General features: G+C 44.9%; 1 protein-coding gene across 1 annotated transcript in view; it reads right to left on the minus strand.

Moving 5' to 3' along the window:
• LOC124798438 (aromatic-L-amino-acid decarboxylase-like) overlaps positions 1-24,796 on the minus strand; it is a 178,251-nt gene extending 153,455 nt beyond the window's left edge. Inside the window, exon 1 of the mRNA XM_047261855.1 lies at positions 24,738-24,796. The gene's annotated coding sequence lies outside the window, so the exon portion shown is untranslated. The remainder of the gene's footprint in view (positions 1-24,737) is intronic.
• Positions 24,797-25,298: the final 502 nt, after the last annotated feature.

Below are 25,298 nucleotides of genomic sequence, written 5' to 3' on the forward strand. Positions count from 1 at the left end.
CATCAATAGAAACTCAATGACAGCTCCCTGTTTGGAACGCACCTCCATTACACGTGGCATTTTGAAGGCTACGTATAGCCCCACCACCTATCGGAACTTCATGAATGTATGGAGGCTGAACTGGGAATATTACATGACGTCCCGCGATAAATTCCGCATTTTTTCAACCTATACCGGCCGAGGAAAAAATGCATTGCATTACTTATAGAAAGACCCTCTTATGTCCATTTTTGGGTCTCTCCGCACACTGCTACAGCTGATTTCGTCTTTAGTGGTTACTCTGAAAAGTTAATACAGAGCACGAATAATTTTGAAACGACTTTCTGATATTGTTGATGCTTCTCCTTCCCGGATTCCGCACTGCATTCTAGCTCTCAAGGAATCGCACCTCATATGTTTTCCCTTTCCGTACACCTTGTGCTTCTTTGTTCTGCCGCTGAATTACAATTTGTACTCCACCAGAACACTTTGTTATTACGATCCTTCAGACATCCCACTGTCAAAGAAATAGTTTTAAATATAGGTGGGCCGCAGTACTAATTACGAAGATGATTCTGGACAGTGGTTAGCGTAAGTGCTGAGCAGCGAGCTGGCTGTGGCGAGAGGTCTCGGAGTTTTGTGAAGGTTCCTCAGCAGAATGGCAGGCAAGCCAGTGGAGCGGTAAGCGACGTCAGCCGCTGTTGCGCCATCACACCGCACCGCCCTTGAACTTGGTCAGACTCCTAGCTTGCTTCTGTCCCGTGGCGAATCCACGTTAACGGCTCAGGCGGTCAGACGGCAGAAGAAACAGAACGAAAGGAAACCAAGAGGCGGTCCTGCTGCTGCTGCGTCTCACACGACGCAAGAAAAAAATTACTGAGTTATTTATGGATGTCACAAAGCTTTAGGGTCAAAGTTGTACATGCGGCACACAGTACTAAACTGAGTACTGTGAGGTACGAAACTAACAGTCAGAAATTTCGTTTCTTTGATGTGAACACCACACATCATATAACAACAACTTCAGTTCACATCGATCTGACCAGCCAGTATCGCATTGCAACGGTGCTTAAAATTTTGCCACTCTCTGAAACATCCTTGTTGTCTTCCGCACAATCAGATAAGCTGGTTAAAATCTACCAACTTGTTCCTCTACATTTTCTCCAGGGGTTTCATGTACCAACGACGTCATGTAAACCTATAGAAAACAATCATAGGAGCCTGATATGGCGATCACGCTGGCTGTGGAAAATTCTAATTCAATCATGATGGTGCCTGTTGTTCAGATTCTCACATATGTAAGTACGCATGTACTGAAATAGGATGGTGTACCGTTGCGTTGAAACCCTACCTTCTTACGAAAACGAAACATACAGTCTGCAGTAACTACGTTATCACCTCTCGCGCATCACCATAAATCGTTCTATGTGCCGTCCACCATTTAAATGGGTCGACAGCAAATAAGGTCGTATAGATGAGTTTGCGTAATTAAAGCTTACAGGTTAGTAGCGGATCACTGCTGGTGATGTGTGATGACCGTGGCGTATGGATTTTTATCAGTCATGGCTATTGAGGCAGTTGAAAATCCATCGCAGCTGAAAGCGGTCTCGCACGTACACGGTACAGTTTGTAGGAAGTCCTAGACTGCAATGCTGAGCTGCGTAAGCCACTGACAGATGTAAACTCTGGTGTTTGCACATGCTATTCATGATCGGCGTGTAGTTGTTGCTTCACCAACCCTGGTCACATTCTTTTCTTCGGAGTATGTATTTCATGTGCATGTTGACTAATACTTACAGGTGAATATTTTCCCACATAAACCAGAATCATCCCCTCACGTCCTACAATGCGAAAAATTATTTCTCGAGAACCTTGACCAGCTGTAATTCGTTTGAACGAATCGTTTTTTGCGAGATATAGATAGAATAACTATATGCTAATTTCTTTTACTATTTAATTACCCTCTCCCGTGTTTCAAATAATCCTGTGACCACTCGCATTATCCTTTTGCGGTAATCCCTACTGGTCTGACCTGACGTAGATTTCATACACTGTGATATAATTCCGCTGAATTATCCACTTCTATTTTTTAATGTATGATGGATTAAAAGCGCTCGATCTACATATGCTCTGTGATGAAAAGTATCCGGACACTTGTTACTGAACATTAATGGGATGGCTAGAGTGATACTGGGGACGCTTCCAATCAGGTGGTGTTAGCACAGTGGACTCGCATTCGTGAGGACGACGGTTCAAACCCGCGTCCAGCCATCCTGATTCACGTTCTCTGTGATTTCCCTACATCACTTCAGGCAAATGCAGGGAGATTCCTTTGAAACGGCAGAGCTTACTTCCTTCCCCATCCTTCCCTAATCCAATGGGACAGATGACCTCGCTGTTTAGTCCCCTTCCTCAAATCAACCAACCAACAATCCAATGAGGTGTCGGAGTGCCTGTGGAGGAATGGTAGCCATTCTTGCTGAAGAGCCGAAATCAGAGAAGTTAATGATGTTGGACGCTGGGGTCCGGAGAAAAGTCGACTTTCTAATGTATCCCGAAGGTACTGGATTGGTTCAGGTCGAGACTATAACAGGCCGGTCCATTTTAGGAATGTTATTGTCCACAAACTATGACCTCACAAAATACTGCTTTATGACAAGGTGCAATGTAATTTTGCTATTATCAGTTATAATCTCTGAACTGTTTCTCTACTGTACGCAGTGCATAATGCTTTAAAATGTGTTTGTATCCTTCGGCATTTAGCGTTTTCTTAAGCGCAGTAACGGGACCATACTCTATGCACGAAAACCATCCCCATACCATAACACAATCTCCTCCATGCTTTGCTGTGCGCACTGCACATCATGGCGGTCATACTCTCCAGGCAATCGCTAAAGCCAAACCCTTACATCGGACTGCCGCAGGGTATATCGAGCTTCATCACTCCAAGTCAGTGGATTCCCGTTCTCCGTCCCCGGTAGCTGAATGGTCAGCGTGACGGATTGTCAATCCTCTGAGCCCGGGTTCGATTCCCGGCTGGGTCAGGGAATTTTCTCCACCCAGGAACTGGATGTTGTGCTGTCCTCACCATCATCCCATCATCCTCATCGACTGCAGGTCGCCGAAGTGACGTCAAACTGAAAGACCGGCATCCGGCGAACGGCCTGCCCGACGGGGGCCCCTAGCCATACGACTAAAAAAAAAAAAATAAAAAATTAATGTTTCCCGTCATCCACGGTAAGGTGGCGGGGGGCTCTGTACACCACGTCACTTAGCACTGCCTGCTGAAATGAGTGGCTTATAAGGAGCTGCTCTACTGACTATTGTATCTGATAATTTTTACCCCCTTGCGCACAGTCATTGTGATGGTAGCACTTTGGAATTCCTTCTGCTAATTTCATGCGATCTTGGTAGCTACCTTCCGCAATGCTCAACGTCCCTCCTGTGCGTCAGTACATGACATCTGCTTGGTCTTGTTTTCGCCTTGGCTGTTTCTTCACTTTCCCACTTCACAATCACAGCACCAATAGTCGACTTGGGCAGCTCTGGAACGGCTAGCACGTCCTTGATGAATTTGTTACTCGGTTCACACGGATGCGACCAACATGATGCTGTAAACAGAACCTGGATTCATCCGAAAAAATGACGTTTTGCCATTCGTGCTCCCAGGTTCGTCGTTGAGTACACCATCGCAGGCGCTCCTGTCTGTGATGCAGCGTCAAGGGTAACCGCAGCCATGGTCTCCGAGCTGATAGTCCGTTTTCCCACAATCGTCGTCGAACTGTTCGTGCAGATGGTTGTTGTCCAGCAAACGTCCCCATCTGTTGACTCAGGGATCTAGACGTGGCTCCACGATCCGTTACAGCCATGCGGATAAGATGCCTGTCATATCGACTGCTAGTGATATGAGGCCGTTGGGATCCAGCACGGCGTTCCGTATTACCCTCCTGAACCCACAGATTCCATATCAAGCAGCAATGTCGATAGGCTACAATCCGACTTTTATCAAAGTCGGAAACGTGATGGTACGCATTTCTCCTCCTTACACGAGGCATCACAACAACGTTTCACCAGGCAACGCCGGTCAACTGCTGTTTGTGTGTGAGAGATTGGTTGGAAACTTCCCTCATGTCAGCACGTTGTAGGTGTCGCCACCGGCGTCAACCTTGTGTGAATGCTCTGAAAAGCTAATCATTTGCATATCACAGCATGTTCTTCCTGTCGGTTAAATTTCGCGTCTGTAGCACGTCATCTTCGTGGTGTAGCAATATTAATGGTCAGTAGTGTATATGAACATATAATGAAAGTTGCCGCTGATGTAACGCAACAGACACTTTCAGTTACAACGTAAAATTACTAGAAATTATCCTGCTGTTTTCGTATTAGTCTTTTTACTAGTGTTTATCAGCTCTCATGGAGCAATTCAAGTTTTCGCTTTCGGGTTTGTTTTTAGATCTTATTACTAACATTTATTGAAAGTCAGAACTAGAGTACTTCCCAGTGACATGAAAGTTTTTCTGCGCGATAAATTCCGTGAATTAATCCCACCAACTCTGATACAAGAGCTACGCTCAACTTACTTTTCATCACTTTCTTTAAAGAGCATTTTGAAATTACTGAGGTAACTTAGTCGAAAAACAAGGACTAATTGCCTAGATCCAGAAAAATCGATAATCGGAAAGGCTGCGATTTAATAAACAATAATTAATTAAAACACAGATAACTTTCTAAATACACCTTAACAAAAGCCAGTTTCAGATTTTTGTTTTTGTCTGTTTTTACGCCTATTATCCTATCGTCAATCCGGTTCAGGCAAGAAATCATAAGCACGATTTGTTTGTGAACTGAACCAGCAGTCTGTGAGGGGCACAGACTTTTATTTTGATGCACTGGATCTTCTGTATAATTCACATTCGGGATTCATTCCAAGATGAAAAAGAAAGAAACGACGCACCCCGAAGGAATAATTGCAGCGGGACGGAAATCTTTAGATGTGATGTAGGTGTACAGACAAACAAATCATTACTATTTCAGAAAAAGTTGACGATTTATTCGAGGGAAAGAGCTTCACAAACTGATTAACTCAATAACGCGTTGGTCCTCCTTCTTTCCTTATGCAAGCAGTTACTCGGGTTATCATTAACTGACAGAGTTGTTGGATGTCTTCCTGAGGGATATCGTGCCAAATTCTGTCCAACTCGCGCGTTTGATAGTCAAAATACCGAGATGTTTGAAGGGTCCTGCCCATAACGCTCCAAACGTTCTCAGTTGGGAATAGATGACCTAGGTATGGTTTGGCAAGCACGATGACAAGCAGTGGAAATTCTCGTTCTGTGCGGGCGGGCATTATTTTGCTGGAATATAAGCCCAGGTTGACTTGCTATGGAGGGCAAAAAAACTGCTGCGTAGAATATCGTCGACGTACAGCTGTGGTGCACGGAGATGGAATGAAACGGACATGTGAGGACTGAGGTAGGGAAGGTGAATGTTCGACTTCGGTTTATTGGGAAAATTCTAGCAAAGTGTGATTTATCTGTAATGGAGACCTCATACAGGAAGCTAGCACGACCTATTCTTGAGTACTGCTCGAGTGTTTGGGATCCGTACCAGGTCGGGTTAGAGGAAGACATCGAAGATATTCAGGGACGGGCTGCTAGATATGTTACTGGTGGGTTCGAACAACACACAAGCGTTCCTGGAGGGAAGGGACATTCATTTGGAGGAAAAATATTGAGAAAATTTATAGAACCGGCATTAGATGCTGACTGCAGAACGATTCTACTTCCTGCAACATACATTGTGCATAAGGATCACAAAGATAAAATGAGAGAAATCAGAGCCCATACGGAGATATACAGGCAGTCATTTTCCCCTCGTTCTATTTGCGAGTGGGACAGGAAAAAAAATGACTAGTCGTGGTACGAGGTACCCTCCGCCACGCGCATGTACGGTGGGCTGTGGAGTATCTACGCAGATGTAGATGTCGATGTAAAGGTGCCGCAGATGAGAACCAAAGAATTCCAGCGGTGAAAATAAATGGCGCTCCCGACCATCACTCCTGGCTATCGGGCCGTATGCGGGCGACTGTTAGATTAACCTGCCGCTGTCCGCGGAGTCTACAGACACGTCTTCGATCGTCATCGGAGCTCAGTTAGAAGCGGGTCTCATTACTGAAGACAATTCTATTCCAGTAAAGGAGATTCCAAGCCGAAGACATGTCTGGAGACGACCTGAACAGTGGTGGGATACCAACCTGACCGTCACCCGCCATACGGCCCGACTACCAGGGGACACGGTCTGGGATGCTATTTCTTTTCATAGTAGGACCCCTTTGTTTGTCATCTGCGACACCCTTACAGCCCAGCGGCGCGTCTTGTTTTGTTGCCCTTCGAGGCAAGCCATCCTGGGCTTACATTTCAGCAAGATAATGCCCGTTCGTACACGGGGAGAGTTTCTACTGTACGGCATCATGCTTGCCAAACCCTGCCTTGGTCAGCAGCTTGACGGGTCTCTCCCCAACGGGGAACGTTTGGAGTAAGGCCACTTAACTGTTTCGGGATCTTGACAATCAAACGCACCAGTTGGACAGGAATTGGCACGATGTGTCTCGCAAGGACATCCAACAACTCTGTCAGTGAATGCCAAGCTTGCATAAGGGCCAGAGGTGGACCAAGTGCTGTTGACTTGACAAGTTTGTGAAGCTCCTCTTGAATAAACCGTCGAATTTTTCTGAAGTGGTGATCATTTGTTTGTCCGTACATGTACATCACATCTACCGATTTCCGTCCCGTTCAGATAATTCCTTTATGGTGTATCAGAGGGGCCCTCTGGCGGTCACGTTCCTCCAGCCACTTCTCGCCTATGCGGAATTTTGGCGTTAGCAATAACAGAGGGCGCTGATTATGTGCAGCACTACGTTTTCTTTCATTGTGGCTTCTTTAGCGATTTGTTTTATGGTCTTTATTATTATCCTGTGCACTATCAAAAGTATTTATTACTTATTTCATTATCTAGAATATTGGCACTAGAGCATATGTCAACTACTGTCTCTTAACTCTTCCTCTTTTTAACAATCTGACTTTTGTCGTGTTCTATTTCATCGCTTTTTCTCACTTTATCCGTTATAAGCTCCCTACAGACTTCAACTATTGTATCCCCCTTTATTTTACGCTGTTGAATCAGCTATTGAAAACTACTGTATGCCGACATTAGCGACACCTGGTGAACTTAACAACACAAATACCTTGTGGCTACTGTACGGCAGCTTGTTTTGAACAGTAGTACTACTGACAACATGACTCGTGCATATGATGTTATTTATATATATTTGACGATGCTGGTGCTGATTTTGCAATTAAACATTTGACGCTGCCACTATGGCTGCAGTACATTAGGACTTTGTTTCTATAAAACAGGTATGCCTCTTCACACTTAAAGCGCACAGATACATATATTTGTCAGTAGTTCTTTTCATTATGGTCCATTTATTGTTTTTATGCTGTAGACAGTCTGCCAGTGTATTTATGTTTTTTCTCATTTTTTGCTGCAGATCTGGTGATGGCCATTATAGACTGAAACCAGTAAACTGTTAACAAAAAATTTGTGACCACACACGTAAATTAAAGAAAACTTATGTTTTTTTGTCTTAGAGTGTAATTCTAAATTTTATAAAAGACATTTTGGATTGAAGAACATGTTGTAATTTTGACGTATGGTTTTGCTGATGCCATAACAGTGACGTGACACGCCACCATTACAAAAGAGGGTTCCTCGGCTCTGGGTGAGCACTTACAGACAGAATATCGAGATAATAACAGCAGAACGATGGACAGTGACAGTACAGCTGTATATCACTTTAGAGGTCATTGCATTTTCGATTGCTGTAGTACTGGCAACACTGATGACAGCCTAATTGGACAGCATCGGATACACGTTGTTGCTGCTTCATGGTAATATACACATATTTCGCAAGGATTTTGTTCGTTATTCAAACTTCAGTCTTCCTCTCCTCCTTTGGCATTCCCCGTTCCTTCTTATAGAGTTGGCATTTGCCACATGGGTTGAGGCAATGTTAGCGGCAGTTGGTGGTCGGATACGCTTTCTGACGCCATCTCTTCCACCTGCGACGAAATCTTGTGTACCGCATCTGTCTGCGTCTCGAGTAAATCTGTGTTCAAGTGTGGTAATGTTTCCTAGACCTTGCGTACTATGTATCTGATGCGGGACGTGGGTAACAGCCTGGTATTCACCTAGCTGGATGTGGGAAACCACATCCAGGCTGGCCGGTTCACCAGCCTTCGTAGTTAATCGATCCGGGGCAGGTTCTCCTCCCCGAATCCAGGGAACGGCGCGTTAACGTTCTCGGTATCCGGGCGAGTTTATTGAAACCTCAGTATCACAATTAAACTAAACTACGGATCAGTAGCATTGTATGAAACTACGTCCAATAAGGTAAGCGTATGCGAGGGAGTTATGTGTTAGGGTGTCCATGAATGAGCGCCAGATAAAATGTCAGCAACAGTGAATCAGAGATTGCCATTTGCTTTCACTGCAAGTGAGCGTACATGATTGTTCCACTACATATGCGTAGACACTGCTGCTTTCAGGAGTTGTATGACATGACGGTGTGAAGCTATCTCATTGATTGCGAATGCGTTATCGTGGCTCACAGCCTGGGTGGGGGGGGGGGGGGGATTGTTTGGGGGAAGAGACCAAGCAGCGAGGTCATCGGTCTCATCGGATTAGGGAAGGACGGGGAAGGAAGTCGGTCGTGCCCTTTCAAAAGAACCATCCCGGAATTTGCCTGGAGCGATTTAGGGAAATCACGGAAAACCTAAATCAGGATGGCCGGACGCTGGATTGAACCGTCGTCCTTCCGAATGAGAGTCCAGTGTGCTAACCACTGCGCCACCTCGCTCGGTCACAGCCTGGTACAAAGCTTTTATTAACTGACTCCTCTTGGGTGAATGTTTCACAGTTACGTGTAAGTTAATACAATCAATGTACAGAGTTGTGCTGTGTTTACATTGATGATGTTTATAAGAAAGGAGAGGGTGAAAAACTCCAGGGATGGATTGAAAAGTAGACAAATAGATCTCGGCTGGAGCTTCTGGAACGTGTCCTTTCGCTTGAAAAATGAAATCCTCAGAAAATCGTGAGGGTACAGAATAAAAAAAACGCCCGCTGCACTGAGCGTGCTTCACTCCGAGTATACATTAGAGTTCTTGCAATCTACAGATCTCTTCAGGCTGCTGTACCATAAGGAAAGTATGCGCAAGCGGCCGCAGGTCGTTTTCCTTTTATTAACGTTTCTTCGTAGTCGAAGTAACATGAAGTATTGCTAAGTCAGTTGTGGGTGATGTTGCCTCATTTAGTGTCTCGCTTATGGACATGACTCATTTGAGACGGGATGGTGGTGCAACTTTCCAGTGCACTGCAGCATGTTTCTGCAACCTGTCGCGTTTTTAATGCGCGTGGATGAGTCTTGGAGCAGAGATTTGTAGGACGGCGCTACACTGTATATTTATAGTTATATGTTAAAACAGTTAATGACGTGAGCGAGAGGGATAACAGATCAACCACATGGCGCACTTCAGCAACACGTAGGTCCTTGTCTCACTTCGGGAGGAATTCTGTACTCTGGCGGCACTTCTCTCCATTACTAAGTTGGTATGATGTCGGACAGCGTAAGATCTGAATAAAATTGATTCGCGAGGGTTACAGAATCAAGCGGGAGGAAAATGAATAAATTTATGCGTCAGGTTATTCAACTGTACCATACTTTTCATGATTAGTTTTTTTCTTTGCTGTTTATGTACGTTATTGAATAAATTGCTAAACCACAGAATTCCCATATATCTCGTCGCAGTCCATGCACGATGTTTTAGCCCTAGTTTTACCGGACACTAATTTCCAGATGGGAAAAGGCTAGCCTGAGATAAATAAACGCAGACGGCGTGTATACTCGAAGGTGAAGGTATGGCTGTGACAGCGAGATTAACTCAATAGGCGGATAAACGAAGACATTAAAAATGTTTTCGGGGTGGAAAGTAAACACCATTTATTCCCTTTTTATTCATGTATCCAAACAGCTGTATTTATGATGTATCCCAACATGTTAATTATTTAAGGTGATACAATAAATTACGATACGAACTGAACGTTAGTAAACGAAATATATTCTCTGAAATTGGAGGAACCAAGTCAAAGTTCCCAGAAAATTGCATTTAGTTCTGAAGAGGGTCGGAGTTAATAAAACTGTGCCATAGTGATCGAGGATGATTTGTTAGTCTTAAACGCCCCAACGAAACGTATTTGCCACTTCTTAGGTTGGGTTTCAGGGATTGCGTGTGGTGTTAATTTCCACTACTCCTCACTATTTCGGCTGTAACACGTGAGCAGGGCGGACCTAACACTAGTAGCCAAACGCATCACTGACGCGAACAGGCAGTAAGTGTCGCTTCCATCCGAGCCTGTGACGCTTACCAATGCGCCAAAAAGAGCATAAGTCTTTACTGCTACAGAACAGATATTTCCGGATATTTAATTTTTAAGGTGGATAAGATTGTGTACAGATTTTAAATAACAAAAGTGGCTCTGTGCACTATGGGAATTAACTTCTGAGGTCATCAGTCCCCTAGAACTTAGAACTACTTAAACCTGACTAATCTAAGGACATCACACACATTCATGCCCGAGGCAGGATTCGAACCTGCGACCGTAGCGGGCGCGCTGTTCCAGACTTTAAATAACAGGGCGAGGTGCCTCTAATCTGGAATTAACGGAAATCATTTTTGATAGAGACAACAGTACTGTAAATATAATATCTTCTTCTCAGAGTCAGTGTGCTGCGGGAGCCAACAACGTAACGTCTGGGTGCAGTTGTCAACGACGTCCACAGAACCTGTAAACTAAGGTTCTTCAACGTAAACTAACCTTGTAATGAGAGAGCCAGGAAATTGGGAAATTGATTGAGTAGAGAATCAGATGACTGTTAGATTCCAAGCATTGCTGATGCCATGACGTTGATGCAACGGAATAATAAAAATTCCTCATGGGGAAAGTTTTCAGACATGTACAAAATTTTGAGTGGTTTGGAACAACGATACTAACAGAAAAACAAAATCGATGTTTTGTTCGACTTTTAGCCATTGACAGTCGGCTGTGGTAGAATATTACTTGATAGCAGTTAGGAACTATTTTTTAACCAGCTAATAAGAAGAATTCCCAATTGTTAGGAAAGAACTCTTAAGGGTAAGATTACAGACTATACAGGAAATTATAGAATTTTTGGTGGATTCGTATGAATTCCTATCTGAAAGAGCCACTCCGCCAAATGGGACAGAAATACTAGCGTATCGAGACAACCATGGAATCGGGAAAGAATTTGCTGGTCGGACACTAACAGAGAAACTAATCTGAATACCAAGTAAGGGGATTTAAGAGGCTAGGATTCAGTAAGAAGAAATAGATGTAGCAGAATAGACGAAGTTGGGATAATGAATTACCGGTCGACGCCTGTAATGACGAGGGGGCAACAAGGGGAAGAAAACACAGATTTCAGAATCCGCTCGTTAGAGACCTCAGAGAAATAGGGAAGGTAGGGAGATTTCATTGCTCGGGAAACGTTGGATCTCGGTGGCTTTTCTGCAACATTCGAGAAGATATTTTATTGCTTAATGCTCCCATCGACACATGAGATATTACAAACATCTGAATCATTAATAAATAAAATTGAGTAAGCGCCTAATTTTCGGAGAAAAACTCCCCATCTGTGGAAGGATAAGCCACAAATGGCGGAAGAGTAGCCGAGAAAGGAAGGAAAACGGAAAAGAAACCCTGACAGAAGCCACGAGCCTACCACATTCAATATAGGTGAAAAGGTACTAACGTGAAATAAGTCTGACCTTCTGGCAAAAAAGAATTGCGAAATTTTGTCTGCTTTACTCCAGTCCGTCTGAGAGTATACAGGTTATAGCAGACCACACCTACAAACTGGCGAATCCTGTCGTAAAACATAGTGAGGATATTCACGATATAGCAAAGCTAAAGAAGATATAGAATAAGGACAAAGGCCTTCAACGAGCAAAAATGACTGTGTCAGAGAAAGAAGCACGCAAACTCAAAAGGGAAAGGTAATAATTGTGTCTTTCATACTTTGTAGTCCTACCGTTAAGAAAAAAGTGTAACAGCAGTCACCTTAAGGATGTATCCTCCCACCACTTAAGTGACTGACGAGATGGCAGGTACATTGTTCTAATTCTAGACAGATGAATTTACTGAAATGAGGCAGAAGAGATCGGGTAGCATATGTCAGCAATTAGAATGAGAAAGCCTGTAATCAATTCTCTAATTTCATAACTAATTAATTGTAAAATAGAAAACGTAATAATAAGTTAACTGAAATAAGTGATCGACGCAGATTCCAGGGATCCAAGAATCCGGTACCTATAGGCAAGAACAGTTGTTCCAGATCGTGTTTTCTTCTTGTTGGATTATAACTAGTAAGCCTGTTAAGGTGGCTGAACGACAGTAGTTCAAACAATACTATTCCTCATCTAGTATCGGTAGATCTGCCATGAGACATGAATAAGGAGACAGTGCAGAAGATTACGAGCAGATTGCTGCCGGCAACACCGTCAACGTCACATTTCCCTCAAGTCCTGCACAGCGGCCGGCCGTGGTGGCCGAGCGGTTCTAGGCGCTACAGTCTGGTATCGCGCGACCGCTACGGTCGCAGGTTCGAATCCTGCTTCCGGAATGGATGTGTGTGATGTCCTAAGGTTAGTTAGGTTTAAGTAGTTCTAAGTACTAGGAGACTGATGACCTCAGAAGTTAAGTCCCATAGTGCTCAGAGCCATTTGAACCAACCTGCACAGTGGCTGGCTGGGAAGTCGCCAGCTTCCAGCAGACTACTTCCCCCAGGTAGGTACATTTATGTAATAATGTTTCCTACCTAAACGACTTGCACAAGGTGCTGTACACAAAAAACCGATGAAAATGGAGTTCCCCATCTTTTATGTAGGTGTGACGTGGTCGCGCGAAGTGCTTTTGTTGAGTTCAACCTTCTGATAGCGTCATATGTGCGGAAGTGTCTGGCGCAGTTGTTAGACTGGTTACTGCTGGTGCAATAGCAGGTTATCAAAATTTAAGTGAGTTTGAACGTGGTGATATAGTCGGCGCACGAGCGATGAGACACAGCATCTTCGAGATAGCAATGAAGTGGGGATTTTCCCGTAAGACCATTTACGAGTGTACTGTGAATATCAGGAATCCCGTAAAACATCAAATCTCCAAATCGCTGCGGCCGGAAACAGATCCCGCAAGAGCAGGACCAACGATGATTGAAGGGAATCGTTCAACGCGACAGAAATGCAACCCTTCCGCATATTGCTGCAGATTTCTGTGCTGGGTCATCAACGAGTGTCAGCATGTGAACCATTCAACGAAACATCATAGATATGGGCTTTCCGAGCCGAAGGCATACTAGTGTAACCTTGAAGACTGCAAAGCTTTACTCCTCGCCTGGGCCCATCAACACAGACATTAGATTGTTGATAACTGGAAACATGCTGCCTTGTCGGACGAGTCTCACTTCAAATTGTATCGAGCGAATGGACGTTTACTGGTGTCGAGACAATCTCATGAATCCATGGATTCAAAATGGTTCAAATGGCTCTGAGCACTATGGGACTTAACTTCTGAGGTCATCAGTCCCCTAGAACTTAGAACTACTTAAACCTAACTAACCTAAGGACATCACACACATCCATGCCCGAGGCAGGATTCGAACCTGCGACCGTAGCGGTCGCGCGGTTCCAGACTGTAGCGCCTAGAACCGCTCGGTCACTCTGGCCGGCTGAATCCATGGACCCTGCATGTCAGCAGAGAACTGACCAAACTGGTGGAGGCTCTATAATGGTGTGGGGTGTGGGACCCCTGATACGTCTATATACGACTCTGACAGGGGGCAAGTAGGTAAGTATGCTGTCTGATCACCTGCATCCATTCATTTCCATTGTGCATTCCGACAGACTTGGGCAGTTAGAGCAGGATAGCGCGACACCCCACAAGCCCAGAATTGCTACAGAATGGCTCCAGGAACACTCTTCTGTGTTAAGCACATCCACTGGCCACGAAACTCCCTAGACGTGAAAATTATTGAGAATATCTGAGATGTCTTGCAAGGAGCTGTTCAGAAGAGATCTCCATCCCCTGGTACTCTTACGGATTTATAGACAGCCTTGCAGGATTCATGGTGTCAGTTCCCTCCAGCACTACTTCAGACATTAATCGAGTCCATGACACGTCCTGTTGTGGCACTTATGCGTGCTCATGGGGACCCTACACGATATTAGGCAGGTTTACCAGTTGTTTTGGCTCTTTAGTGCATATATATATATATATAGTATGTGTGTTGGGTACAGTAACAGACTGATTAGTAATATAGCCTGAGGTACAGTTTAGGTTGGTGAAGTTAACAAAGGTAAATATGAAATCTTAATTCTTTTGTCACTCTAATCTGTAGCGTAGTCCATGGTCTAGATTAGATCGAAAGATTTGTCAAGGATATTTTTACATTTATTTAATTTTGATCAGTGGTCTATGTCCTCAGTTTGCTGCATCAAACTGGGCGAGTGGTACGGGTAGGTTCAATAATTTCCAGTGGTGTCGTACCGCTTGAAATAATCCCGGTGTTGGCATAATTTCACAGACAGTGAGAATTGTGGCCATGACATTGCCACAGATGTCTTATACACAAGACATTTCACATGGCTCCACAGGAAACCAAGTGGTGTGAGACCTGGTGAAATACCTGGTCAGGAAATAGAACCTTAACTTTATATGCACCTTCTACGGAATGTCTGGCTACGTTTTTCCCTGCCATAAAATTTCATGAACAATGTACACAGTAAAATAATTTCTTATGCTGTACAAACGATATTAACAGTGTCCCGTTTTCCGGTGATAATGTTATCCCACATCAGGTTTGTGTTTTCTGTCTTCAAGGAATACGATGTAGACTTTCATCTTACATCTCACTCGTTTTCCACTGTATATAAACAAAACGAGGCAGGTGTTAATTTTGAGAGAAAGAGGTCTTAGTTTCAGTTTAGTGTAAAGATAAGTACGAATGTGAATTTACAATGTTTATCTTGTTTCTGGCGTTGTTTGTGTCTGCTTTAGTGAAATTAGTCTCATTTTCAATATCAGCTTCTTTAAAGAGAGAAGAAACTGAATCAGATGTAAACTAGAAAATGGAATCTACTTCAGAAACATATTTAACTTCATACCAATGTAAACAATGTAGTGACAGGAATAGATTTGTTATGTTAGATACTGCAACCTTAGAGTAATAGTCAGGACGCACTCAGGGATAAAAAAGTCAATTACAATGTAACTAATGTTCCTTGTCTCTTGTTCGGCCAGCAGGGCGTAGACATCTTCTGTAAACTCAAACCTCAGATGAATCAGATGTAACACATTGAACAGTCCTGATTCACGTGCGATGTCTGCTCCAACTTTCGTCTTCTGCCGGTTTTGACTTGTCAAGTAGAGAGCTTTATAAAATATGTAAACAGAATAGCCAAATATTTTAAAATATTTTCCCGAACATTTTGTATAAAATTTTATAAACAGGTATGGGTTTTATATATGCCACATAGCCACAACATATTAAGTCGCCGGCCGCGGTGGTCTCGCGGTTCTAGGCGCGCAGTCCGGAACCGCGCGACTGCTACGGTCGCAGGTTCGAATCCTGCCTCGGGCATGGATGTGTGTGATGTCCTTGGGTTAGTTAGGTTTAAGTAGTTCTCAGTTCTAGGGGACTGATGACGACAGCTGTTAAGTCCCATAGTGCTCAGAGCCATTTTATTAAGTCAAAACGAGGCGGACAGTGTATTGGCTTCAAATGGATGCTTCGAGATAGAAAACCATATGTCGGAAACATCTAGCAACGCGATCTGAAGTAAAGGGAAGAGCAATGGAACACACAGTAACACCTCTTTAGCTTTCAGTACGATTGCTAACAACCACTTCTCCGAGAATGAAAAACTACGAGAAAAAGTTTCAAACAGACGCCAACCGAAATGGAAGATATTACTGAGCGTAGTGGTGCAGTGGTTCACTCGCTGGACTCTTCATTCAGGAGGAGCCAGTACCAGGCCCCCTCCCTATCTTAACTGATTTAGATTTCCCATGATTTGCCTAAATTACAGAAGTCCAATACTGCAGTCATTGGTTTGAAAATGCACGACCGATATTCTTCCCACCCTTAACCCTCTGATCCTATGCTCGATCTCTTATGACCTGGTCGTCAGTGGTTCATTCTCATATTATTCATTTCTTCGCCCTTTCGAAGATATTTTTCGTCGTCCCGAGGCACTTACCACAAGAGTGTTGTTGAAGCCAGTGACAGACGGTCAGCGTGTGAGACGGCGAACTAATCGCACAGCACAGTTAGAGATTCCCGTTTTGGTTTGTGAGGGAAGCAAAACGAACAGGCAACCGCTACAGAACTCGTGGCACACGCTATCAGTAAATAGCGTATTGCCGGCCGGAGTGGCCGTGCGGTTCTAGGCGCTACAGTCTGGAGCAGAGCGACCGCTACGGTCGCAGGTTCGAATCCTGCCTCGGGCATGGATGTGTGTGATGTCTTTACGTTAGTTAGGTTTAATTAGTTCTAAGTTCTAGGCGACTAATGACCTCAGAAGTTATGTCGCATAGTGCTCAGAGCCATTTGAACCATTTGAACCATTGTCGGCCTTGGTGGCCGAGCGGTTCTAGGCGCTTGAGTCTGGAACCGCGCGACCGCTACGATCGCAGGTTCGAATCCTGCCTCGGGCATGGATGTGTGTGATGTCCTTAGGTTAGTTAGGTTTAAGTAGTTCTAAGTTCTAGGGGACTGATGACCTGAGATGTTAAGTCCCATAGTTCTCAGAGCCATTTGAACCATTTTTGAATAGCGTATTACATGTAATCAGGTAGCACCAGGATAATCCAATCATCCACAACGAGTGTTCATATTAGACAGCAGTCTCTATGGATACACACTAAGACTGTGTCTTGTGTTATAATATGGAAGTCGTGTTTAATAGGAGGGAGAAGACAGTACTTTAGTTTTTTCCCCGCACTGTCACAGATTCTCAGTCACGTTGTGCTTTAGCTAGACTGGTCCGATTTTCTGTTTCCTATCCAATGTGTCCGGTTTTGACCCAAATCTTAGAACCATTGCATCTCAAAGAGAATACCCGCTTGTGTAACAGTTCCTTTCTATACGCTTAGTTCTCAGGGTGCGATGGCAAATATTTAGCTGAAACTAGGAAGCAACAGCCGTAGAGGATGAATTCTTCCAGGAAACATAAACACTTCATAAGAGGAAATAGCCATCCCAAGTTCGAGACGATGCTCCACTAAACGCCAGTCAGGAACTTCAGGGAAGGAGGCTGCCAATGTGGTCAAACAGATTATCCCGTTATGACAATCGTATGAAAAATTTCTTGGTTCAAAAATATTAACAAGACCATTGAGCAGTCATGATGAAATTGCGGCAAATGTAGTGGGATCACTTTATTCACCGACCTCGATGAATCCTTTATTTTGCTGTAAAGTATTCTATATGCTTCGCAATGATTCCTACAATGAGTAAATTGGAAATTTGTGGTAAGTTCTATAAGACCAAACTGCTGAGTTCATGGGTCCCTAAGCTTACACACTACTTAATCTAACTTAAACTATCTTACGTTAAGGAGAACACATACACCCATGCCCGAGGGAGGACTCGAACCTCCGACGGGGGCAGCCGCGCGAGCCGTGACAAGTCGCCTTAAACCACGCTGCTACTACCACAATGAGTAAGACATGTTCCGTTGACTATACCGGAATCTGCTATGATCACTGCTTCCCAGATTCCCTGAAAGTTCTAAAAAGTCTTATGAGACTTTTTACCGTCATTTATCTTTAGATAATACCTACGTACTCCTCCAAAGTCTAAAGGTAGTCTCCTAAGATGTGGAGTGATGGTTTTAGAAGATTTACCTAAAGTTCAGTGACTGAAAATTCTCAAAAAAGTTGCTTAATGGTCACACGGAAGTCTGACACCAAACATATGGAGGCGTCGGTTTAAGGAAGGCAAGAAAGGAATACATTGCTTACATTTGCTTGATTCAGAACTGGCCCTAGGTCAAGTAGTAGGTAGAAAATTACTCAAGAACTGGGAAAGAAAATTTAAAGAAGCTAAACACCATCAATCGTGAGGTTTTCCGAACATTCAGGGCATCCTAGACAGCGCTCCTTACTCGCGTAGTAGGCAGCACGCAAGGTTATGAAGTTTAAGAGTCCATAACAGATGCTATCTAGAAAATGCTGTCAGAATATGATTGACAGTGGCTTGTTCACTTCTTTGATCCTGTTCAGTGACAACGTACCACAATATTTCAAGGAAACAATAATCATAGCTGTTATATACACTCCTGGAAATGGAGAAAAGAACACATTGACACCGGTGTGTCAGACCCACCATACTTGCTCCGGACACTGCGAGAGGGCTGTACAAGCAATGATCACACGCACGGCACAGCGGACACACCAGGAACTGCGGTGTTGGCCGTCGAATGGCGCTAGCTGCGCAGCATTTGTGCACCGCCGCCGTCAGTGTCAGCCAGTTTGTCGTGGCATACGGAGCTCCATCGCAGTCTTTAACACTGGTAGCATGCCGCGACAGCGTGGACGTGAACCGTATGTGCAGTTGACGGACTTTGAGCGAGGGCGTATAGTGGGCATGCGGGAGGCCGGGTGGACGTACCGCCGAATTGCTCAACACGTGGGGCGTGAGGTCTCCACAGTACATCGATGTTGTCGCCAGTGGTCGGCGGAAGGTGCACGTGCCCGTCGACCTGGGACCGGACCGCAGCGACGCACGGATGCACGCCAAGACCGTAGGATCCTACGCAGTGCCGTAGGGGACCGCACCGCCACTTCCCAGCAAATTAGGGACACTGTTGCTCCTGGGGTATCGGCGAGGACCATTCGCAACCGTCTCCATGAAGCTGGGCTACGGTCCCGCACACCGTTAGGCCGTCTTCCGCTCACGCCCCAACATCGTGCAGCCCGCCTCCAGTGGTGTCGCGACAGGCGTGAATGGAGGGACGAATGGAGACGTGTCGTCTTCAGCGATGAGAGTCGCTTCTGCCTTGGTGCCAATGATGGTCGTATGCGTGTTTGGCGCCGTGCAGGTGAGCGCCACAATCAGGACTGCATACGACCGAGGCACACAGGGCCAACACCCGGCATCATGGTGTGGGGAGCGATCTCCTACACTGGCCGTACACCACTGGTGATCGTCGAGAGGACACTGAATAGTGCACGGTACATCCAAACCGTCATCGAACCCATCGTTCTACCATTCCTAGACCGGCAAGGGAACTTGCTGTTCCAACAGGACAATGCACGTCCGCATGTATCCCGTGCCACCCAACGTGCTCTAGAAGGTGTAAGTCAACTACCCTGGCCAGCAAGATCTCCGGATCTGTCCCCCATTGAGCATGTTTGGGACTGGATGAAGCGTCGTCTCACGCGGTCTGCACGTCCAGCACGAACGCTGGTCCAACTGAGGCGCCAGCTGGAAATGGCATGGCAAGCCGTTCCACAGGACTACATCCAGCATCTCTACGATCGTCTCCATGGGAGAATAGCAGCCTGCATTGCTGCGAAAGGTGGATATACACTGTACTAGTGCCGACATTGTGCATGCTCTGTTGCCTGTGTCTATGTGCCTGTGGTTCTGTCAGTGTGATCATGTGATGTATCTGACCCCAGGAATGTGTCAATAAAGTTTCCCCTTCCTGGGACAATGAATTCACGGTGTTCTTATTTCAATTTCCAGGAGTGTATGAATTCGTGGTATCTGTTCTTCTGGGGATCTCCGAAAGAACATACACCACTTGGACTCGGCAGCTGTGATACGTATAGGAGGGAGAAGGAAAGGAAATGAAAGGGAAGGAACTAATGACATTAGCTCTGCATTGGCATTTTATGCGGAATCAGCGGCTACGAGTGAAAATGTGCGCCGGACCGGTAATTGAACCCTGAACCTCCAGGACAGACTGTTTGCCAAAGGCGCGGAGTATCTCAACACGCTTCCAGGCGACTCACATTCTGACCTCTCGCCTCTACCCACAGTACCTCTCCATGTCCCCCATGCTTGCTAATTTTAGACTCGCACTGGAGATTGAACGTAAATGTGCCCCAGAATTGAAGGTTGTGAATTCATTGCCCATCGAGGCGAATCAGTTATACGTGAATGCATTGTGTGTGTTTGTGTGTGTGTGTGTGTGTGTATGTGTGTGTGTGTGTATGTGGTGTTACTTCTTTACGGCATGTCCGAAAGAGCAGACACCACAAATTCATGTAATCAATTCGCCTTGATCGGCAACGAATACTCAACCTTCTGTGCATGTACACATCTACTTTCTACCTCTAGCGCAAATTTAAAATTAGCGACTTTGGAAGACATGGACGGGGATTGCGGATAGGTGGTGATAGATGGTAGGTGGGAATGTGAGTTGACTGAGGAGTGTAGCGAGATAGTGCGCGCAGTTGTGACTAGCACTGTCCGCGTGCAGCAGTGTTTATCACAACTGCCTAGTAATCAAGAAATCCCTGTTTCGAGTCCCCGTCAGGTACACATTTTCAATCGTCGCCGCTGATTCCGCATAAAGTCCCGATGCAGCTCATATCATTAGTTCCTTTCCTTTCCTCTTTCCCCACGCCACCTTCAGTCTGTCCGCAGCTCGTGGTCTTGCAGTAACGTTCTCGCTTCCCGCGCACGGGGTCCCGGGTTCGATTCTCGGCGTGGTCAGGGATTTTTCTTGCCTCGTGATGACTGTGTATTGTTGTGTCGTTTTCATCATCATCATTCATCCCCATTACGGTCGGAGGAAGGCAATGGCAAACCACCTCCACTAGGACTTTGCGTAGTACAGCCGTGCGAGTCTCCCGCATCGTCCCCTACGCTCCTTGGAGTATGGGACCTCATCATCATCATCACCTTCAGTTTACATAATCATAGCTTTATTGAAGTCTACTAAGATGACATAGAAGGTAGACATAGGAAGGGCTTATCTCAATAGTGGTAGAAGTCCATTTTTTGTTCATTGTGAGATACAGAGTGCTAAAGTTAAATGAACGCTGAAAAATCTGCAGTTGAGATACCAGAAACATTCAAGCATATGGCTTCTTGCTAGGGATGAATCTTTCATTCTGTTTATTTGGATCATTAATTTCAGAAGCATTATAGACAGAAAAGTGGAGGTAATGGACTTGTACCACTATTGAAATAAGCCCTTCATATGTAGACGAGATTCCCCCATAAACATCTGTTACAAGACCGTGGAAACACTTTCTGCAGAACTCGTATAAAGTTACACGAAGAAACACCATTTGTGCAAGCAGAAATGAGGCAAAATGACAGACACAATGATTACGTACGCTCTGTCACTAATCGCAAAAGTGACCTACCATTGCTCAAACCACGACCCGGGAATAGTAAACAAATCAGAAATGTGCTTTATACGGTTGCAAACCCAACTCAGAGACGTAAATGACATGCCGTTCGAAAAGATTGTCGCAAGTCGGTGGAAGCAGCAAAACAAACAGTCTCGGTGGAAGCAGCAAAACAAACAGTCAAATGAAACAGTGCCTTCGAGTTCCTCAGCGGTGTTTCCTGTCACACCTGTTTTCAGCTTTTAAATCTAAGGGCCTGTTTTCAACTCAGTGGAAGAGATCGTCTATGGATATGGTCTACATTTAGCAATGGAAGATAAAAGAAGGAAAGAATGTTAACTGTTCTACCCGACGTCGACACCTCCAAGTTCGTGAGGAATAATGCACCAGCATCGATGGGCAATCGAGAGAAAATAGATCGGCTGCCATCTTGTTGAAGATACCATAGCAGCGATCATCAACAAAACAAGGGAACAGCGGAAAATTAAATCTGGGTAGGGCCACGAAAATTAAAATTGTACTCCTCTAATTCAATGAGGTAACAACTGCGCCACCCGTCAAAGGGAAGGGGCTTTTGGAGATAAATGAGATAAATTCTATAGACTTGGACACTGTAAATGAACCTTTACTTACAGACGCCTTTGGTGTTTATCTGTTATGGCAGATGTGATAAGCACCGCTCCGACTTACAGTACATCGCTCGTGGGAAGATTCTCCTGTGTGTTCCATGGAAGCAAGTGTGCTGTCATACTCAGGCTACTTGAAGACCGTGAATTCACCACTCTTACACACTGCTTTTACAAAAGGATGCATACACGTGGCTTACAGATTCCGCAAATAAGTCAATTTTCCTGTGAGAACACTTACTGTTAGAAAATACTATCGTGATTAGACACTAAATTTTCAGGGTGTTACTGCTGACTGGAGGCCTTTGAAGAGTTTGGAAGATTAAAAAGAAAAGTCGTTACGTTGCCCACCAGACAAAAACCAAACGGAACCACAACATTTTGGCACATCAGCAGTAGCCTACAGTGAGTCAATAATGGCTCCATATTGTTTATTATGACTTTCAGTTAAGGAAGTGACCGAGCTAGGTGGGGCATTGATTGAGAGACGGGACTCGTATTCCGGAGGGGCAAATTCAGCTCTCATCTGACCATTTCAGGTTAAGATCTTCTGTGGTTTTCCTAAGTCGATTAAAGCGAGTGCTGGAATGGTTCCTGTGAAAAGAATGCAACCGACCTTCTGTTCATTCTTCGTCCTGTTCCAATTTGTTGTCCGCTTCTAATGATCTCATCATTGACAGGAAATTAAATCTTGAACTTCCGTTTCAGCAAGTGTATTAAGGCTGCATGAGATTTTCGAATTGATGACAACAACGCAACGATGCAGCTGTATGCTGTGTTCTTTTATGGCACCATTTTTGTCTTCTGTGTTTGTTTAAGACAATCAGTCAGCACAGTGACATGTTAGTGATGTTCGTGAACATGTGTTCTGTCTTTTTGTTGCAGTGCGCTTGGTGCCATTCAACAGCAAAATAGTATTCACACCTATACACTTTCCAATGGACACAAGCTTGCGAAGTATCGATACCATTCCCCCGACTGTGGAGACGGCAGATTTCAAAGTACCTTTGCAATACAGGAGAAAGTTGTTTCTTGCAGTGTAACTTGGTTCAAATGGCTCTGAGCACTATGGGACTTAACATCTGTGGTCATCAGTCCCCTAGAACTTAGAACTACCTAAACCTAACTAACCTAAGGACATCACACACATTCATGCCCGAGGCAGGATTCGAACCTGCGACCGTAGCGGTCACGCGGTTCCAGACTGAAGCGCCTAGAACCGCACGGCCACACCGGCCGGCGCAGTGTAACTCTCGGCTGATGTATACATGAGCTACTACATGGTGATCCTGATAAGTTTAGTAATGAGCTTTGATTGCTGTGTTGTTACAGTGGGGTTGTATACATCTGCATTGCTTGAGCTATGCATGAACACCTTATGTCATAATGGACTTCTGCAATATTCTAAAACTCCTTTTTGCAGATCACTATACAAAAAATTATATACCTAATATATCGAAATTATCAGTACGCACAAGAGTCTGCATATAATGAACGGAGAGAGGTTGTGGGAAACTGTTGCAGAAGATTAGATTAGTGTTCAGAATGTCCACTAAGGTACACCGCGGTGTGTAACAAATGGCGCAATATTGACGTGAAGAGAAGTAAGGATGAACATTCTCGGACGTTTTACAGATTATCCTGCAGTAGAAGTGGCTAATTTCACGGGTGTGTCTACCTGCAGAAACAAATGATTTGATAAGTAGTGGGGAATATGATGGTCAACAAGGAATTTACATGAGAACTTTGTCTAATGGACGATCATGACAGATGGCGACCGCTGAAACGAGTCCTAGATTGTGCGTGATAAATCCCTTCAGTACAAAGCAGTATTCGCTTACAGATGAACAATCTGGACGGCTCTGCTTCCGTAGCCAAGGTCGTTATCGTACACTCTTCTACGACGCACCCGATTAGGACTGTTTATAGACCTAACGGAGTATTCAGGGCGAACAGCGATCAAGGGGAGGCGCAAATTGGAAGAGGACCTAGGATTTTCTAATAATTTGATACGGTTTACGCGACAAAAACTTTGAATCAGAAAGATTATATCGTCCTGTTAGGACTATAGGTTTGGCTGTTCGAGCTGATGTGTTCCAAATGGCAGTTCGTGCTCAACGGACGAAAAGAGTGAATGCTTGGTAAGAGGAATGACCAGGAGAAAGGAAAATTGTGTACCTGTAAAATTCGCGGATTTGAAATACTATAGACAATTTCTAGTTCCAAGTGGAACTATCTATCGTCACGGACAGCATCCGTGTAACCTGGACGATCTCTAGCGACGGCAGTTGTTCGGCATCGGTGTCTGATACATCCACTCATGTCCAACACGTAGCGAATGAATACTGTTGTCATTGTGTTACGCGCCTGGGTGACTTATTTTTTCCCCAATGAACTCATATCTAAACTGCATTGGCTTCATAAAATTTCATCTACTGAAAGAGGATCCACTAAGTCTAGTCCAGTTGTAGCGTCTGAACCATCTGGGAAGTATAATGTGATGCAGTCTTGTACCTGTAGAGACAGGTGGATATACGGACTAGTTCCAACATATACTGGGCCCAGCGTAGACAGAATATCGGGTACGTCTGAAGGACAGCTGTGCGTAGATATCTTGTAGATCAGACTTACCGTCGTCGTTGTCGCGTCGGGAGTGGACAGTCGGTCTGCGGCGGCACTTCCGCCGCGGGGCTCGCAGTGTAGCCTTTTATACTCGCCGCCATCGGCAGGTGTGGGTGGCGGAGGAGGAGGAGGTGGAGGTGGAGGAGGAGGGGGAGGAGGAGGAGGGGGACAGGAGCAAGGACTCGTCCCGCTGCGCTGCGCCGCGCCGCGCCGTGCGGCACCCTACCGACATCACCCAGGTGTCAGCCACTCTCCACTCCTTGTCGACATGTACGGGCTTACGAACTAAACGTTGATCTGTTACAATCTACATCTGCATCTACATCACTCTACGCAAGTCACTTAACGATTTGTGGCGGAGAGTACTTACCGTACACTAACTGTTCCTCTGCAACCCGTTCCAGTCGTGAATGGTGCGTGGGAAGAAAGACTTGTCTGTAAACCTCTGTATTAGCTCTAATTTCTAGAATTTTCAAGTCGTGGTCATTTCGTAAGATGTATGTGGGAGAAAGTAATATGTCGTCCGATTCTTCCCGGAAAGTACTTTCTCGAAATTTCAACAGAAAACCT

The sequence above is a fragment of the Schistocerca piceifrons genome, chromosome 5, assembly GCF_021461385.2.
Source record: "Schistocerca piceifrons isolate TAMUIC-IGC-003096 chromosome 5, iqSchPice1.1, whole genome shotgun sequence".
Lineage (NCBI taxonomy): Eukaryota > Metazoa > Arthropoda > Insecta > Orthoptera > Acrididae > Schistocerca > Schistocerca piceifrons.